This window comes from Procambarus clarkii, chromosome 90 (genome assembly GCF_040958095.1).
Source record: "Procambarus clarkii isolate CNS0578487 chromosome 90, FALCON_Pclarkii_2.0, whole genome shotgun sequence".
NCBI lineage: Eukaryota > Metazoa > Arthropoda > Malacostraca > Decapoda > Cambaridae > Procambarus > Procambarus clarkii.
Window position 1 is genome coordinate 11,626,579 of NC_091239.1, and position 19,549 is coordinate 11,646,127.

The window sequence follows — 19,549 nt, forward strand, 5'->3', positions numbered from 1 at the left end:
GTAATCACAACACAGGCCATGTAACAACAGCTGCTGCTGCTGCTGCTGCTGGTGAAAGGGGGGCTGCTGCTACTGCTGCCCTGAGCTAAAAGCCAATACTTGGAAAGGTTTTGAAGGTGTTCCACTTTTCTTGTGACTTCCATGAACCTTACTTATGTACTTGCAATTATTGTTGTCTTTCCAGATTCCCCAGATCCATTAATCAGGGATTAATGGATCTGGGGACTAATCTAATGGATTAATGGTTACTAGAGCTCGAGTAACTCTACTGCCTGGAAAGGATTTTCTTTTGATATATCACTCCACTGTGATTTCATTGCGATATGAGTGTACCGCACATATCGGGATATGGATTATGACTGCATATTCTGTTTTGATTATTTTCTTGTTTAGGGATTCTATCCCTCTGACTAGTGTTCTTGTATCTTGCTTTAATTGGAAGAGGAATTCTCCAAATGTCATCTTTGTTCGAGGTTGAATAAAATAATAACAATTAACTGTAGAATGTACTACAGTTAATTATAAATTTACACAACGTTTCAAACCTACAAGGTTCATCCTACAGGAGGACCTATCGGATCAATACTGCTGGGAGGTCCGGTACATAGAGAGGAGTGAGAAGTAAAGGTAAGAGGCATAGGTTAAAATCCTGATACCTACAGAGGTTAGTGGGCATGGCGTTTTGGGTTTCACAGCCCCGCTCCAGTGCCAGGTGCCAGTGCCACTACGGGCTCACCATAGCCCGTGCTACTTGGAACTTTTTGTTTCCAGCAGCTGAACGTTTTGGGCAGTGATATCATCGTCGGCATCTTCGCGTTCCGATCATGTTCTCACTCTCATGGTGGGTAGAGTGAATAGTTCCGTTATTTGTATATGTATGGTGGGTTGTTCGCCTTTTATGTGACGGGTTTCAAGAATTTGTAATCTTCTTACATCTTGGGTTTTGTCTATTATACATATGTTTTTATACAACATTTCTCTTGTTAGGGTGATGTCATGGGCTTGTCTCATGTGATTTTTAGGGGGCGCCTGATTGAAGATGACAAGTCAAACGCCTCGTCAGCTTGGTCAACCCCATACCTATGTACTTAGATTGAAGGTTACACGAGGAAGAAGGAACCAAAGTAGTGAGACTATGTTGCACCATCAGTGTCGCTGGGTATTCAAATTATTATTATTATTAACATCTTTATTGACAAAATTAATTACAATTTTGCCTAATCTGAGGATTTTGATAAAGTCTTATTAAAGTGAGGATAATGGTATTCAAATGACGCTAAATATCACTCAGGAAGCTAATACGAGAAACAAAATCACCTAAGCCGAGCGATATCGAGGGGTTTAGGGAAGAGATAGCAAATTCAATCACTATTTGGCCTTCTACAGGAGTGTAAAATCTCTCTTACAATGGATACCGCGAGACTGAAACCATTCTCGTCATTTCCTGCGTTGGTATTCTACGGTATTAAATGTTTCCACGTCCCGCGCCGACCCAGAGCAGTGCTTCATAAAGCGCTACGAATCTTTCCCTCTGACCTTTCACCTTCGAGAGCGCAAACCAGACGAAGCAAGATGTCGCCGTTAATGGTTAGATGTGAGCAGTGGTGGCGGTGACCTCGAGCCGTTGTGTTCGTGGCATGTTAATGTGGCCAGTGGCCAGCCTGTCCCGCCCCGGCCTGCACTGCCCCGGCCTGCTGGGGCCACCTGGGCTCCACACGAACGACAGGGACAAGGACGCCTATACCGATATATTAAACAAAAAACCATAGAAAAACATATATAAGAGAAAGGTAAATGGATGTAAATATGGCCACAGAAACCCAAGTGGTGTTAGATTTTGAATACATATACAATATTAATGTTCATCTAAATATCTATACATAGTCGCGATAAATTATTATAAATTGTGATTCCTTTTCTTGTGTAATTCATTGCCTTGTTATTTGCAAACGTATAGTTATAAAGACTTGTATGAAATGAATACAGCAAAAACTTTCATTTTACAGATCAGCAAAAAGTTATAATTGATTATTGGGAAACAGATGAAATTGAAATGAAAATAAGTGTATTGAGGTGTAATGACGCACAAAGGGATGAGGTAGTTGAAGCTATTCTCACTCGCGTCAGTACAACGTGTTTATATATACACACCACAAATAATTCACCTGGGCTCTAGGAGACTCGAACTGCGGACTCCTTGGTGTGAGGTCGTAGCTCTATCGACTGGTCCAGTCGATAGAGGGTCATCACATACTTTCAGGTTTGTGATGGACACATCACAATGTGTATCTTATGTTTGTGATTTGATACACAGTGTGATGTGATACACAGTGTGATGTGATACACAGTGTGATGTGATATGATACACATCACAAACAATCAACATATTACCGAACAAATATTAAATTAGTTTTTGATGAATAAAATTTGTCTCTTTCTCTCTCCATCCACCTCTTCAAAGACAAAATTTTCCTGTTCTCCAGTCTTCCCTCGTATGTGTTCCCTCCACACCCCTAGAGTTTCTTCCCTTCCTCTCCCTATCTCCTCCCCATTCTCACCCTTACCTCTCCTCCTCCTCCTCCTCCTCCCTCACCCCCTTCCCCAGCTCCTACCTCACCCAGTACCCCCTACATTCTACCCAGTCACCCCCACCACCACCAATGCTCCAAGCCACCAAGCAACCAACTCTCAACTAATAGGTCGCGTTTCTAACGTTATGGTAATCAACGGGCAGCCTGAGCGTTCACTGGACTAGGTTCCACTGGCCCTCAAGCGCTGGTTGGACGACGGGAGTCGAACCACGTCTTCATAAATTGACTCGGGATCATAAATCCAAGCTTGATAATAAGCTGAATAGTGGGGGTCCAGCATCCTGACACGCGAGTTTCTCGGGTTCGATTCCTGTGCAGGAGAGACCTGGATGGCCACGATGTCTCTCATTTGATGCTTCTTCTTACCTAGTGGTTAAGTGTTGTGGGATGTCTCCTGGAGAGGGTCAGTAGTTTGTTTTTTGTTTTGAGATATATACAAGATTTGTTACATTCTTGTAGAGCCACTAGTACGCGTAGCGTTTCGGGCAGGTCCCTGGAATACGATCCCCGCCGCGAAGAATCGTTGTTACAACCAAGTACACATTTTACTGTTGAGTTAAACAGTTAAGGATTTGCGCCCAGTAAATCCTCCCCGGCCAGGATACGAACCCATGACAAAGCGCTCGCGGAACGCCAGGCGAGTGTCTTACCACTACACCACGGAGACTTAGTTCGCCTTGAGGGACCTTCGTAAGTCTAAGTACACGGGCTTCAGCAAGGAGTCCTGGGGGGGGTGGTTATGTATCCTCGTCACAATCCCTTCAAACCACACTTTGTAATTAGTGCTAGTTAGTGCTTCTATGTACTTCCTATCTTCAGTTAAGTTAAAGTTAGGTTAGGTAATGTAAGTGTTTTGCCTCCAGAGACAAGTAAGGGTCTCGGTTGTACAGTCGGCTTCGTTCTCGACTCACACTCGAGAATTCCGGGTTCAAATCTCATGCTGAACAGAAATGGTCGGGCGAGTTTCCTATCACCTAATGCCCCTGTCCACCTAGCAGTAAATAGATTCGCAGGAGTTAGTCAGCTTGTTGTGGGGTCGCATCCTACATTTACAGTCTCCGTGGTGTAGTGGTAAGACACTCGCCTGGCGTTCCGCGAGCGCTATGTCATGGGTTCGTATCCTGGCCGGGGAGGATTTACTGGGCGCAATTCCTTAACTGTTTAACTCAACAGTAAAATGTGTACTTGGATGAAAAAACGATTCTTCGCGGCAGGGGATCGTATTCCAGGGACCGTAGGATTAAGGACTTGCCCGAAACGCTACGCGTACTAGTGGCTGTACAAGAATGTAACAACTCTTGTATATATCTCAAAAAAAAAAAAAAAAAAAATGAATACGTATTTGGAGTCTGCGGAAGCTTGAACAAGCATAATAATAGAATGAGTGGAAATACAAATTATCAACGTGACCCCTATTTGATATGACGATAGGTCATATGGGCCTCCTGTCTCAGGCTCTTGCCTTAATAACAAATTATAATTCATTAGAACAATGCAGCCGGACACACTCAAGGATAGCACCAACCACTTGGTTACAGACGAGAAAGTGCACAATGCAGCCTTGTCTTTGGCACCTAAGTGAGATACGTAAGGACGTTTCGGTCCGTCTCGGAGAAGATTGCCTCGTGTGGCAACAGTCAAATAAGTACACAAAACAAGGAAATTACAAATGACTGATATATCGATGACAAAATCGCTTGGAGCAATGGAGTGACTTGAGCCAGCGTTCCGCTGCCTTCAAGACTCACATTTTTCTTAATTAAATCAATTGTGTGATTTTCAGAGGCATGAGCTGAATGTCTTAATTTACAGCCACGTTATTGTGACCAACTGTATACATATACGTAAGTTTCATCCTGTATCTTCCTGAAACTGAATATTTTCAACTAATTTGCCCAGCGGAAAAATATTACAATAGAAATATTTACTAGAGTAAAGACGCATCAGTAATAATAATAATGGATACTGGAGAGTATGTCTGCATAGAATTTATAGTACTATTCATGCCTTTGAATTTTCTGAAGAAACCCTTTAGCATCGTCACCTGGAGCTCTGACCAGGAGTCTGGCCACTTTGTTAAACGTTTGGTGTTAATTTTGAGGCTCTGAGGACAGACGAAAAATACAACGATAGATAATGGTAAAAAAAGGTATACATAATACATAATTTAGAGTTTAGTGACAAATATGATTTATTTAATTTTCTAAATTTAAAGTGTTCCATTGTAGACATCTCGGTATTTGCACTTGTGTAGGGAAGTTGTCTACACAACTGTGTGTCAGTGTGTCTGAGAAGTGGCGGAAAGATTCCTCCGTGATCTTCCGGTGCAAGAGAAAAGGAGATCAACCACACAGCATCCCTCTAGTGATGCTGTTCTGTTGATCCGCGCGCCGTATATAGCGAGTGAGCATTTCACCTTTATATCTCAAATTTGGCAACCAGGAATAACATTTCCAAGGTCTACTCTCTTTCTCTCTCTCTCTCTCTCTCTCTCTCTCTCTCTCTCTCTCTCTCTCTCTCTCTCTCTCTCTCTCTCTCTCTCTCTCTCTCTCTCTCTCTCTCTCTCTCTTTTAAGCTTTTCTATGCAGGCGATGAGTCACAATAACGTGGCTAAAGTATTCTCAATCGACTTGAGAATGGTCCAGGACGGACCGAAACGTCGTCGTGTCTTCACCTTCAAGTGTGTGGTCTGGTTAACATACTTAAGCTTTTCTAGTTCTTCCCCCTTCTCTCTATTCCTCTCCTCCGGCAGGGAGACAGATGATAGAAGCCGGAAACCTGGTACAGAGCCAAGGACTCTGGTGCCAGATGCTGCTATCGATACTCAGGTGTTGCTGAGTCTACCTGGCCTCCTACAAGCTAATAAATCCTGTTAGCTTAACTCACCCATCGTTTCCGGGAAGATCAAGGATGACAACTCTTCCATGCTAATCGCTAAATGTTTCTGTAGCCCAGAATCTGGTGCTATAGATGCGTGTGATGGTCACAGCCTCTCAGGGTTGCCTTGACGGGCGCGTCCTACATCGTGAAAGTGAGACCGCAGCGCAGTGATGAATTACCTCAGCGTAAACAGCACATCATACGAGTCTTGCCTTCTAATCCTGTGATAGCAGCATCTTATAAATCACACAAGGGGGATACATCTTAAAGCCATACAATGGCATAAGGCATCTGACATTCATTCTCTCTGTTTTGGTATTGTCTTAATCTCTACTCATCCAGTATCTGGAGGTAATATACACTGGCTGCGTGAGAACCAAGGTAAACAGAATAGTAACCTTCAGCGCTGTAGAGATGGACGTGGCCCTCACAGCTTAGTGGGAGGGGGAGAGAGAGACTACCAAACAAACATCTCTTCACTACCTGTCTGGCAGCCCAACCCGGATTTAGACATGTGAACGCGAATGCAATTAGTGGTCGAGGCGTCCCCCTTTTGCTGGCTAGATAGTGGCATGGTACGAGGAAGGGAAGGACATCCTATACACACATTGTACATCCTCACAGCAAGACAGAGTGGAACGCACCGAGAATGGGCATCGGAGGCAGCTCAGAGCTTCCCTCTGAGTCAGCTCAGAGGGAAGAACATTTGTTCGCTAAGAATTCTTATTTTCTGTAAATAATTTTGTTTGGCAGTCTTTAATCAGTCCAACTAATAATTCACACATCAAGCATGTGTATGCTTGATGTGTGTGTAAATACCTGGTTGCATTTATCTAGATGTGCTTGCGGAGCTGTGGTTCAGCTTTTGGGTGTCCTCTGGATCCCAACCACTTGTACTGGACGGTGGAGCGACGGTCTCGCGTCAAGCAGGCCGGTGTTCAATCCCCGACCGTCCAAGTGATAGAGCACCATTCCATCCCCCCCCGACCCGTCCCAAATCCTTATCCTGACCCCTTCCAAGTGCTATATAGTCGTAATGGCTTGGCGCTTTCCCCCTGATAACTCTCTTCCATTCTACGTTGATCAGACCACACACAAGAAAGTGAAGGGACGACGACATTTCGGTCTTTCCTGGTCCATTCTCAAGTCGATTGTGAATAGAGATTCCCTTCTATCTCGTTTCGGAACGTCTCTCAATGCACCCTTGGTATCCATGTAGTAATTTCTAGTCCCCAAAAACACCGCTGCTTACCGTAATAGATAAACCTGATAGACTCTGCTTCAGCTTCAAACACAAGAGCGATTTTGTCATTAGTTTAAGCAAATATCAAAACAAGTTCCACCAGACCAGACGTAAGAACACATCTACTTGCTTAGAGGTGAATATCCATCGTGCAGACTGTTGCAAGATCTATGTGGGTTCTATGTGGAGTGTGGTGAGAGTGGTTCTATGTGGGGTGTGGTGAGAGGGTTCTATGTGGGGTGTGGTGAGAGGGTTCTATGTGGGGTGTGGTGAGAGGGTTCTATGTGGGGTGTGGTGAGAGGGTTCTATGTGGGGTGTGGTGAGAGGGTTCTATGTGGGGTGTGGTGAGAGGGTTCTATGTGGGGTGTGGTGAGGGTTCTATGTGGGGTGTGGTGAGAGGGTTCTATGTGGGGTGTGGTGAGAGGGTTCTATGTGGGGTGTGGTGAGAGGGTTCTATGTGGGGTGTGGTGAGAGGGTTCTATGTGGGGTGTGGTGAGAGGGTTCTATGTGGGGTGTGGTGAGAGGGTTCTATGTGGAGTGTGGTGAGAGGGTTCTATGTGGGGTGTGGTGAGAGGGTTCTATTTGGAGTGTGGGGGAGAGGGTTCTATGTGGGGTGTGGTGAGAGGGTTCTATGTGGAGTGTGGTGAGAGGGTTCTATGTGGGGTGTGGTGAGAGGGTTCTATGTGGGGTGTGGTGAGAGGGTTCTATGTGGGGTGTGGTGAGAGGGTTCTATGTGGGATGTGGTGAGAGGGTTCTATGTGGGGTGTGGTGAGAGGGTTCTATGTGGGGTGTGCGGAGAGGGTTCTATGTGGAGTGTGGTGAGAGGGTTCTATGTGGGGTGTGGTGAGAGGGTTCTATGTGGAGTGTGGGGAGAGGGTTCTATGTGGGGTGTGGTGAGAGGGTTCTATGTGGGGTGTGGTGAGAGGGTTCTATGTGGAGTGTGGTGAGAGGGTTCTATGTGGGGTGTGGTGAGAGGGTTCTATGTGGGGTGTGGTGAGAGGGTTCTATGTGGAGTGTGGGGGAGAGGGTTCTATGTGGGGTGTGGTGAGAGGGTTCTATGTGGGGTGTGGGGGAGAGGGTTCTATGTGGAGTGTGGTGAGAGTGGTTCTATGTGGGGTGTGGTGAGAGGGGCTCTATGTGGGGTGTGGTGAGATGGTTCTATATGCCACGTTGTGTAGGATAAAGTGTGTAGTGTGGAACTGGGTATATTAAAGGCCGTGTTTGTTTACCGAAATGGGTGTGGTTTGTTGTGGGATGGGACACTGTGTGGGTGTGGCATTGGGAAAGGTGTGTGGGGCAGGTGTGGGTGTGGGAGGCGCCCAGACAGACCTTGCCCTGCCCTTACTACCCCCAACTGAGCCAGTTTTTGCCCTACGGGTTCGCCATACCAAGGATCCTCCTTGTTTGGAAAGTTTCTTTCAAAACTGAATCTAATTCCGAAACTTGCTGTTTATTGTATGAAGAAACTACGTGTATTTAGGTAATATTTGATGGGGAGAATATATGGTTGACTGGAACTACGAGGCTTTTCATACCGAGGCTTCGTCCATTGGGCTTGTTGCAGCCTTGAGCCTCGTTGGTTGCCATGGTCCTAAGCTTAGAATCTCCTTGTCAAGACCACTTTCAGTTTCTATGGGATTCTCCCGTTACGCTCCGGTATTCGTGTCTGTGAACCTAATAGCGTTTTCGGGCACAGAATTTCACGTGTACATGATGATAATTGCAGTTTATGGGTCTCGTAGCCCCTTAATCCATTTAGAATTTAATTCTTATATAGGAAGGCCACTTGCATCTTTCTGCATCTGGATTTCAATTTTTAAATGTCGATAATTGAGTAATTTTTACCTATATATCGTTAAACGTTTTATTATAACGAATAAATATTATCGCAGAATTTTAATTGTAAATTTTTCATAGACGTATGTGAACGTAATCCATGGAAACGATGTTTTTATTTGGTTTTAAATAGAATTTATATACTGATAAATATATTCTGATTCCAGGTGAATATATTCATCTGTAGTTTGTATTAGTCCTGAACTATGTTGATGGTTATAATGGAGGCCTTAACAACCTTCCAGAGGTTGGTATAGGTGTAAGGTCCAATACCGGTCAAGGTCCCATGTAGGAGTAATGGGAGGTTCATCCTTGTGGTCAACGACATGCTCCCTCACACTAGTACAAATCGTGGAAAGTATGAGATAGTCCTGTATTAAGGAGGAACAGTCTCTTATCTACAAGGAACAGTCCTTTATCAACAAGGAACAGTCCTTTATCAACAAGGAACAGTCCCTTATCAACTAGGAACAGTCCTTTATCTACAAGGAACAGTCCCTTATCAACTAGGAACAGTCCCTTATCAACAAGGAACAGTCCCTTATCAACAAGGAACAGTCCCTTATCAATGGTCTAAACAAGGAACAGTCCCTTATCAACTAGGAACAGTCCTTTATCAACAAGGAACAGTCCTTTATCAACAAGGAACAGTCCCTTATCAACTAGGAACAGTCCCTTATCTACAAGGAACAGTCCCTTATCAACTAGGAACAGTCCCTTATCAACAAGGAACAGTCCCTTATCAACAAGGAACAGTCCCTTATCAGCGAGGAACAATTTCTTATCAACCAAGACACCTTTTTGGTCGAAGCAAGACCCTGGGACCTTGAACACCAAGACCAGTTGCTCAACCACCAGACAACACCGAAGGTCACACTAGTTCAGTTGGACTTCAATTATAGTTAAAGTGACGACGTCTTTCAAGAATGTAACGTGTCTCAAGACTGCGGCGAAGTTTCTCACGAGTGGTCAAAAATACCCATCATTAATGGTCAAAAGTACCCATCATCAATGGTCAAAAGTACCCATCATCAATGGTCAGAAGTATTCATCAATAGTCAAAAGTATTCACCAATGGTCAAAAGTACCCATCATCAATGGTCAAAAGTATTCATCAATGGTCAAAAGTATCCATCAATGGTCTAAGGTATCCATCAATGGTCTAAAGTATCCATCAATGGTCAAAAGTAACCATCAGTGGTCTAAAGTATCCATCAATGGTCTAAAGTACCCCATCAATGGTTTAAAGTAAATATCAATGGTCAAAAGTATCCGTCAATGGTCTAAAGTATCCATCAATGGTCTAAAGTACCCAATCATAGGCTTAAAGTAAACATCAATAGTCAAAACTATCCAACAATCATTTAAAGTGATTGTGTCTCTTGAGTCCAAGTACTGGGGATCATCACACTACCTGTGTCAACGTGCCAGCCTCTTCATATAATGTCCTAATGTCTTCTGGTCCTTGGACAGTCGCCAATGATAATGGTAAAAGTACAATATGATCGTCATAAAATTTCTACACTTTAAATACAAATGTTGTAATCTGTATACCATGCTAACATGACCTACGAACCCGACCTATAGTCGTCCATAGCAGCACCCAAGTAACTGCTGACCATATTCATTGGAAAACTATAGTATGCATACTTTTAACTTTAGCTTCATATCCTTTGGGAAAGATTATAATTAAATCCATCATACTGATTTTCTCCTTATGATGGTGCTAGTTCTACCTGAATCTCTGAGCGCAAGCTTCTCGTTTTTCAAATTAAAGTATAGTTAAGAGATGAATTAGCTAGCGTGTTTAACATGCCTAGATATACAGAAACTATCAACTGCTGACCAAATAAGCAAGGGAGTGTTGCAATAAGCAATGAGATGCTGCAATATGATGTTATAATGTACTAGTTTGTAGGAAAGTCATAAGCATTAAAGACTGTTGTGTAGAATACATTTTTGTTTAAGGTTATTATAAATAATTTCAAGTCTTATACAACAAATGACTCTGTTTATAGAATTCCAAATGACCATTGGTCACCATCCTGGAGAGTGATGATGTCATGCGCTGCTATTGATTAGTGCGCCTGGTGGCCATCCCAAGACAAGTGGAAGATTGTTAACTACATCTGCAAATCACACCTGGACATACCACCATAAGGTCAGAGTCCACAGAGGCCACTTGGATAGTGACTCGTAGTGATTTATAGCCAGTTTTTCAGTCAGTATCAACACTGTGGGAGGCGTCGCCAGCGCTGTGGGAAGCCGCATCTCTTATAACTTATTCATTGCCCAAACTTGGCGAAGAAACGAGTAGTTCTCTACTTTAATTGTGAAGAAAGATCAATATCTGTAATTCTTGTGTGATGGTGGTAAGCGGTTGTATTCTCCAGGGGACTCTTGGAGAATTACTTCAGAATTAATTAATCTGTTCTATTGTTAAATACGGTTAACTTCTTTTAGTACCACCTAATTTAACAGTGCGGGTTCGGGAGGGGTACAATTGAACAGTGTACTAGCAACTCAACTCATATGCAAAATTTATATTTGTTATATGAGTGTATGTTCAAGGTTGGGAGTCAGACGCTAAGGGCTAACCTCACTCAACTTTGCAGGGTGACACATGACTGCATGACGAGTGTCGTAGGATGATTGGGGTCGACCCACACGCACCTCTAAAAAATATCAGATATTCCGACTCCCAGCGACTCCTATAAGTATGAAATGTGGGTTTGATTGTTCTTAGTGCATTAATATGAATTTTAAAGATGTTATCGACGTTGAAAGAAAGAAGAGAGACAAAGTGAACGGGAAAGGGAGACCCGGGCATCGCCGGCTAGCCCATCTAGTATATTATAACTATATATATATAATTCAACTTCCTCAGTGCACTTATCTATTTACTTTAAAATTATTTAGAACTGACAAGGGTTCAGAGCAGACCAACACGTCTCCAATATGCTTTCCTGAGTGGGTTTGGATCTCTGTTCTATGCCGCGCTATGCTGACTAATACTCTGCTTATACAACATTTGTCACATAAGTATTGTCACGTCGTCCATTTGTCACATAAGTATTTTGTCCATTTTTCCATTTGCTCGATTGTATTTTTCAACAAGTTAATTCATAATATGATTCTAAGATATATATATATATTACTGGCGTACATATGTATAGACATATTTTCTCCATACTAACACACAAATATCTTATCCTCGCCTAAATTCAGACTTACAAGCGTTACTCAACTCTGTATCACCTCTTCAGTTTCTCCCGCACTCTCTCCTTGACACAAATTTTCCGTCTATGTTACCATTTCCAGAACACAAGATGCTGCATCATTTCATTGTCCGAGCGAGGACAGGAAAGTTATTGTCCCCCGCCACTAAACAGCTCGTCAGTGTCTGTAGTAAATAGATCGGTATCCATTGATTTGTCAACGATTTATCTGAAAGCGGTTTCAGCATCCACAAGCCTGATTTTACAAATCGCCTTACTGGAAAGTGGGTGTGGGCGGGAGCGTGGGTGTGAGCATGGGTGTGGGCGTGAATGTGTGTGTCTCACGACCTCTCAACACTTTTGACAATCGCTGGCTGGGTGGCTATAGTACAGGTCTGCCTGGGGCAAAGTACCCAGGCTAATCAGGTTCGAATCCTGCAGGAGTCATTTAGTTTACAGTTGTACATTGGCTTGGGGACCATTCAAGCTTTACACAATTATATACAAATCTTATCAAAGTATACTAGTATGTCGAATATACTCTCACTCCTTCAGGCTATTGTCTTCAGACACGGGTAGTGACTTGTTTAATTCTGTGCCAAGAGATATATCCATTTTTGGCTGGTGCCTGTTAAAGGTTAAGGTCAAAGACATTCACCATGCTAGATTCCAGCCAGGGTTTGTTTCACATAGTCGTCCAGCCAGGGGTTTGTTTCACATAGTGGTCGAGCCAGGGTTTGTTTCACATAGTGGTCCAGCCAGGGCTTGTTTCACATAGTCGTCCAGCCAGGGCTTGTTTCACATAGTCGTCCAGTCAAGGCTTGTTTCACATAGTCGTCCAGCCAGGGCTTGTTTCACATAGTCGTCCAGCCAGGACTTGTTTCACATAGTCGTCCAGCCAGGGTTTGTTTCACATAGTCGTCCAGCCAGGGCTTGTTTCACATAGTCGTCCAGCCAGGGTTTGTTTCACATAGTCGTCCAGCCAGGGTTTGTTTCACATAGTCGTCCAGCCAGGGCTTGTTTCACATAGTCGTCCAGCCAGGGTTTGTTTCACATAGTCGACCAGCCAGGGCATGTTTCACATAGTCGTCCAGCCAGGGCTTGTTTCACATAGTCGGAGTTTACGAACTGACAGAAGCTGTGTTTCATAATTATCGTCTTGAATACTCGAAGTCGTCAGGAGAGATTTAGCAAGAGATCAGCAGCAGGTCGACTTTTTCTAAAGCCTTTTCGATCATATAACAACCAATATAGTCGGAAAATTATGTTATTTACTGTTTCAAAAATTTCATTGTAATTGAGAGCAGTAATGCGAGTCAGTTCTTACCAACCACAAAATGGCTCTTCTTTTCGTGTACAACATCTGCCTTCTTCAATATGCAGGGCCAAATTGCCTCGAGCCAGACAGAGTTGTAGAGGCATGTGAGAGGTGGAGCCGGCAAGTCGGCACAGCTGCTTAGTAGTATCTGGCCCCCCACACAGCGTTGGGGGTCAGATACTACTGTGTTCAGTGTTTTAAGTAGATAACATGTGTCCCATGTTTTAAGTAGATTGTGAAGCTCAGTATGCTTTATTATCTCTTCAGTTGTCATCTTTCCATCCAATTCTCTCTCTCTCTCTCTCTCTCTCTCTCTCTCTCTCTCTCTCTCTCTCTCTCTCTCTCTCTCTCTCTCTCTCTCTCAACACCATCTCTTTCTTCAAGGGGTTTGACGCTATATACAACAATTATTTCGCACTACAACGTCCTCTTCTTTCCAACATCAGAGTATTCTTTCTACTTAACTCTATTACTGGTCTTAAGAAGACGGCTGGAAGTTAAGAGAAACCAAATACATAATGAATATGAACTCGAGAAAACAAAAGAAAGGTGAAAGTTGAGAATAAAACCAGTAGGATTCTGAGCAGAAGAATGAGATCGCACAGCTGCTAAGAATAAAGAAGAGAACGCCTACCTACTAAGAATAAAGAAGAGAACTCCCCACCCACTAAGAACACGTTAACAAATTATAAACATAATTTACGGCTTGTGAACGTCGACTGGATCCTCTTAAGTTAATTAATAGAACGTTTTGTTGGTCATCCTACCTTGAGGTCTGTCCAGCCCTTGAGGTCTGACCAGCCCTTGAGGTGTGGCTAGCCCTTGAGATTTAACCAGCCCTTGAGGTGTGGCCAGTCCTTGAGGTGTGACCAGCCCTTGTGAGTGGCCGGCCAAGCTTAGTGGAACCTGTTCTCGTAGATTACAATCAATACAACTTATCGAAGCCATTGGTCAGTTTACACGGAGCGCCGAATGTAAACTAACCAAGCCAAGACTATGGTTGCAACAGTGGACGCCCGTTGCAATTTTCCCCAGAGTTCGATTGGTTACATGATACGTATGGTTTTGAAGGGCTGCAAAACGAGTTTTTTTCTCTGAAAGCTGGATCCGAGAACTAATTAGACTACACCCAAGGTCCTTGTAGCGTGTTGTAGCGAGACCTCCAAGATTCTTGGTAAATAATGCTCTTGTAAAGAGTTAATCACAGGTAACTGATATATATAGCTTGAGTGCGGATAATGGTGATACATAGAAGGGGTGAGGTGAAGATGGGGGTGAGGTCAGGAAGATTAAAATAGGGGTGAGCTCCTAAATATTTTGTCTGTATTTACTATAGAAATACTTAATAGCATACTTTCATATGATTTATAGATCATATATAGGTGAGCTATATAGGTGATGATCTCCACCTAGATCTATATAGGTGGTGAAGAGGACAAGATGACTACTATAGCGGTTACCAAGGAAGAAGTTATTAAAATAGATATAAGGCAAAACAAGTCCCCAGGACCAGACGAGGTGTACGCCAAGGTACTTAAAGAATGTAAAGAAGAGCTTAGTGAGCGCTCGTCTTGTATATTCAATAAATTCTTTGAAATCACGAAAGATGCCAGAGTCGTGGAGGGTTGCTAACGTGGCACCAGTTTTCAAGTAAGGAGATGGATCACTTGCGTCGAACTATCGGCCAATTTGCTTAACGTCATATTGTGAGAAAATTATGCAAAAGGCATTCGTCTTCAACTTGAAAAACATAGATTAATAAGTGGTTTACAACATGGTTTTACTAAGAGCAGCTTATGTTTGACAAATTTATTTTCATTCGGTTCGAGCATTTCAAGCAGTTGATAGCGGAAAAGTTGGTGACGTTGTGCATCTTGACTTTAGCAAAGTTTTTGATATAGTGCCATATGAAAATTGATAAAAAAGACAGAGACCTACGGTAAAAGGGGGTGCTATATCAAGTTGGATTAAGGCATGGTTATCCCAAGGAAACAAAGAGTTAGCATGGAGTTAAGTCAGAGTGGGCAACTGTTGTAAGTAGAGTGCTTCAAGGCTCTGTCCTGGGACCTCTGTTGTTAATAATATATATAAATGCTTTAAATTAAGGGACTGAGCAGCAATGTTTGAAGAGGTAAAGACTGTAGGAAAATCTAGATAGGCACTAAGATTACACACAGAAATCACAATTGCGTGATGCATCAAATGAACAAATCCACAAGTGCCGTGACGAGGATTTTCGGACGCAGGTTCGAATCCTCGTCACGGCCCTTGTGGATTTGTTCATTAGGCATTAAGATGATCCACCAAACGCTACCTTTATTGCTAACATCACCAGCGGAACGTTACTCCACGCCTAATAGCTACAGAAACGACCGATATTCATACATTTACACACAATGTATACGTAGAAGTATTCTCAGTGGAGCACTGTTTTATACTTATTATTACCAGTAGCGACATTAAATAGCTTTTATGTACCAGGTGTTGGTAATGTCGCTGTTTTTATACTGTAGTGAAGGTCGTGGCTGCAATTGTTATCGCGATTACAGGATACTAAAAAGGAGAAATAAAAGTATTGTGACTTTTTAAGTCAGCAAGAATGTGCTTCAAATATTTGACGGATCACAAGTTACTTGTGTAGACCGATTGTGTGTGGAGTGTCACCTGGGGTGACAGTGTCACCTGGGGTCACAGTGTCACCTGTGGTCACAGTGTCACCTGGGGTCACAGTGTCACCTGGGGGCACAGTGTCACCTGGGATCACAGTGTTACCTGGAGTCAGAGTGTCACCTGGAGTCAGAGTGTCACCTGGAGTCAGAGTGTCACCTGGGGTCACAGTGTCACCTGGGGTCAGAGTGTCACCTGGGGTCACAGTGTCACCTGTGGTCACAGTGTCACCTGTGGTCACAGTGTCACCTGGGGGTCACAGTGTCACCTGGGGTCAGAGTTACCATAAACTGCCAATTAAGAAGCACTGAAGGCCATTAGATACAAAAATGCTTAAATTACCAAGAGTTGTTGAAATGTCAATTGATCTACAAAATACCCAGCACGTTTTTATATCAATTTTTGTTATAAATACAAGAGTCAGAATCCAAATACTTTTCCCACATATCTAGTTCAGTATTTAATCAAACTATGATCTCTTGTTAGTCATTATTTTATATTTCTTATCCAAACTGCTTTAGGCATTTGTATAGAAATTGTCGCAGAGTACAAAGATTAAATCCACGGCTCAGCTATCGCAGATTTTGACAACGTTCAGGACATAATTTAGCAAATCATACTAAATACACAAATAACATTTATATGGATTAGTATGCAGGAGAAACAGCACAGAGCTCCGTAACTACGATTTGGATAATCAAATATAAATATTCATTTTCCACCTTCTAAGGATTGGGGAATAAAAATCCATTTTATATATATATATATATATATATATATATATATATATATATATATATATATATATATATATATATATATATATATATATAATTAACGTTCCTAATTCGCTTTTACTCATTGGCCTACTAATGCCTGAAAGTCCAGACTTACGCTACGAGTGTAGAGACGTTTTGGCAAGTTTCTTTTCACCTGATTCACCTATTCAGCAGGGAACAGGTACCCGGTACTTAGACAACTGCTGAGGAGTTGCATCGTGGTGAAGGTCAGTAGTCGGCCTTGGGAGGCCTCGATAAGGTTAACGCAGTCTCCCTGTCCCCGACATTGGGAAACCAAGCCAAAAAGGGATTAATGGTACGTTAAGTACACGTTAGGCCTCCCTCTCCCCCCTCCCTACTAAGGTAGAGGGGGGGGAGAGAAGGCCCCACAACAGTTGCTTAACTCCCGGGGAACCTATTTTGTGCTAGGTGAACAGAGGTATTGGGAGAAAGGAAACGTCCGGAACCATTTCTGTCCCGTCTGAGAATCGAACCCGGGATCTCTGATTGTAAGTCGAGACCCCAAGTCAGTTGTACTACGTTATGCTAAAATATACACGAAAAAAAGTATTTTAACATCTAAAAATTTCGTTTTATCAAATTCAAACTTATAAAGTGAACGAAATTGGAAAAATTTGGGTCCTAATTTTACCTTTTCAGTAAAGCTTGAGGGTCAGAAGTAGTATCTCAATCAGTTTAATTAACATACACGAAATACTGAAACACACACACTTAAAATAGTAGATAGATAAAGACAGGCTATTTAACACAAGGAGCACACGCGCTAGGGGACACAGGTGGAAACTGAGTGCCCAAATGAGCCACAGAGATATTAGAAAGAACTTTTTTAGTGTCAGAGTGGTTGACAAATGGAATGCATTAGGAAGTGATGTGGTGGAGGCTGACTCCATACAAAGTCATATCTACACTACACCAGTTTCAAGTGTAGATATGACAGAGCCCAATAGGCTCAGGAACCTGAACACCAGTTGATTTGACAGTTGAGAGGAGGGACCAAAGAGCCAGAGCTCAACCCCCCGTAAGCACCAATAGGTGAGTACACAACGTAAGATAGATGATGGAATTTTACTTAAAACGTAACATATGATGATGGAAATAGACGAAATGTTCACACGGAATAGTAACAGAACGAGGGGACATGAGTGGAAGCTGGAACCTCACAAGAGTCACAGGGAAGTGAGGAAGTATTCTTTTAGCGTGAGAATAGTGGAAAAATGGAATGGACTTAAGGAGCAGGTTGTGGAAGCAAACTCTACTCATAATTTTAAAACTAAATATGATAAGGAAATGGGACAGGAGTCATTGCTGTAAACAACCGATGGGTCGAAAGGCGGGATCCAAGAATCAGTGCTCGATCCCGCAGGCACAAATAGGTGAGTACAAATAGTGAGTAACCCTCCCCCCATCCGTCCGTCCGTCAAGTCAGGCAGACGGACTGAAACGTCGTCAATCTATTTTCAGGAGTAAGTGTTACGTGTCTTAAACTTAATAACATTAATACTTCTGCTGTTGTTTACGTTTTTCTCCCAGATAAACAATGTTGTTTACTTTTGTGTACACTCGATTATGAACGGATAAGCATTGCTAATAACTATATAGCATTTTAATAATAGATTTTTATATATTTGAAATAGGTTTCAGACCTTGTCTATGTAATCCCCGATTACCAAATTTAATTTTAACAGTTGTAAACAATTGTAGACTATTGTAAACCGTTGTAAATAATTGTAGACCATTGTAAACTGTTGTAAATAATTGTAGACTATTTTAAACTGTTATAATTTGTTGCAAACTACTTCATTTACACTGAAACTTATTTATGCAATACTTAATTAAGCGAGGAAACAATTATCAATATTGACGAAACTTCTAAAATAATTCAGTAAAGAATTAGTTATAAAGAAAATAAAAAGGGACAAGAATTCTAACAAATAAACAAATGAACGGGTTAATTACAGGTGTTCTAGGAAACTCTTGTAGGCCTACTTTCATCACTAACATCTACGTTTTCGTTACAAAGGTGATTAGAACCTTACAAAGGGGACACCTTTGTTTAGTATCAACACTGTCACACTCACCTCAAGATATACCAACACCGGTGCTTGGGAACACTGGCATCAGCTGATCCGTTGTTTTGTTGTGGTTGGCAACACTGGCATCAGCTGATCCGCTGTTGTGTTGTGGTTGGTAACATTGACATCAGCTGATCCAACCTAGTATTAGGGGTTGGTAGCCCTGGTAACAGCTGATCCAGATCAGTGTTGTGAGCGGGTGTGGCAGTGTGGAGGCAGCGGGCGGCCGGGCAGCAAGGTCAGGTCCTCGCTCGCTGCATCTCAACAATTAGTGAGTGAAAGTCCCACTCAGCAAGTCCACTAACACTTCTTGACCCGCGCTTCAATTCCAAACGATAACGCAGGCTTAGATTGGGCTAGATTACTAAGCGTTGGCACATTAGCGTTCCCTAATGTCACTATAATTATCACTGAGGTTTCAAATAACGAGTAATTCAAATTAGTGTGTTTATCTAGTGTACTTTTTGTTTACAAATAGAGTGCTTCGTTGCCAAGTAGCGTTAAAACCGCGTGAATACTAACAGATCACAAACACAGCTTTGTTTTCAGAGTCCAGCACTCGGAGGTATAACATTACGATATTTCCAGCCACCATAAGTGAGACAACATCACCGATAACCACTGTATACCACTTTATCAAATCAGTTCAGTACTAAAAGTCCACTACGGGCTCGCCATAGCCCGTGCTACTTGGAACTTTTGATCAGAGTAGCTGAATCTAATACAACAATAGTTCAATAGCATTCAAATAATATAGGTATTCAATACCCTCTCCAGAACGTTCAAGGTAGTGTCTTGGAGCGAGAGAGAGGGATTGGGAGTGCGTTTGTTGGTGAGACGAGAGAGGGAGAGAGTGGGAGAGTGAGTGAATGAGTTGAGTAAGCCTGAGGAACGTGCTCTCCCCGCAGAGTCTGGCAGGTGACT

At 42.6% G+C, this 19,549-nt stretch overlaps 1 protein-coding gene across 1 annotated transcript in view; it reads right to left on the reverse strand.

Annotated features, from left to right (window-relative positions):
- The window catches only part of LOC123746563 (neuropilin-2), a 90,590-nt gene extending 71,041 nt beyond the window's left edge, over window positions 1-19,549 (reverse strand). The window contains exon 1 of the mRNA XM_045728154.2: window positions 18,632-19,549. The gene's annotated coding sequence lies outside the window, so the exon portion shown is untranslated. The remainder of the gene's footprint in view (window positions 1-18,631) is intronic.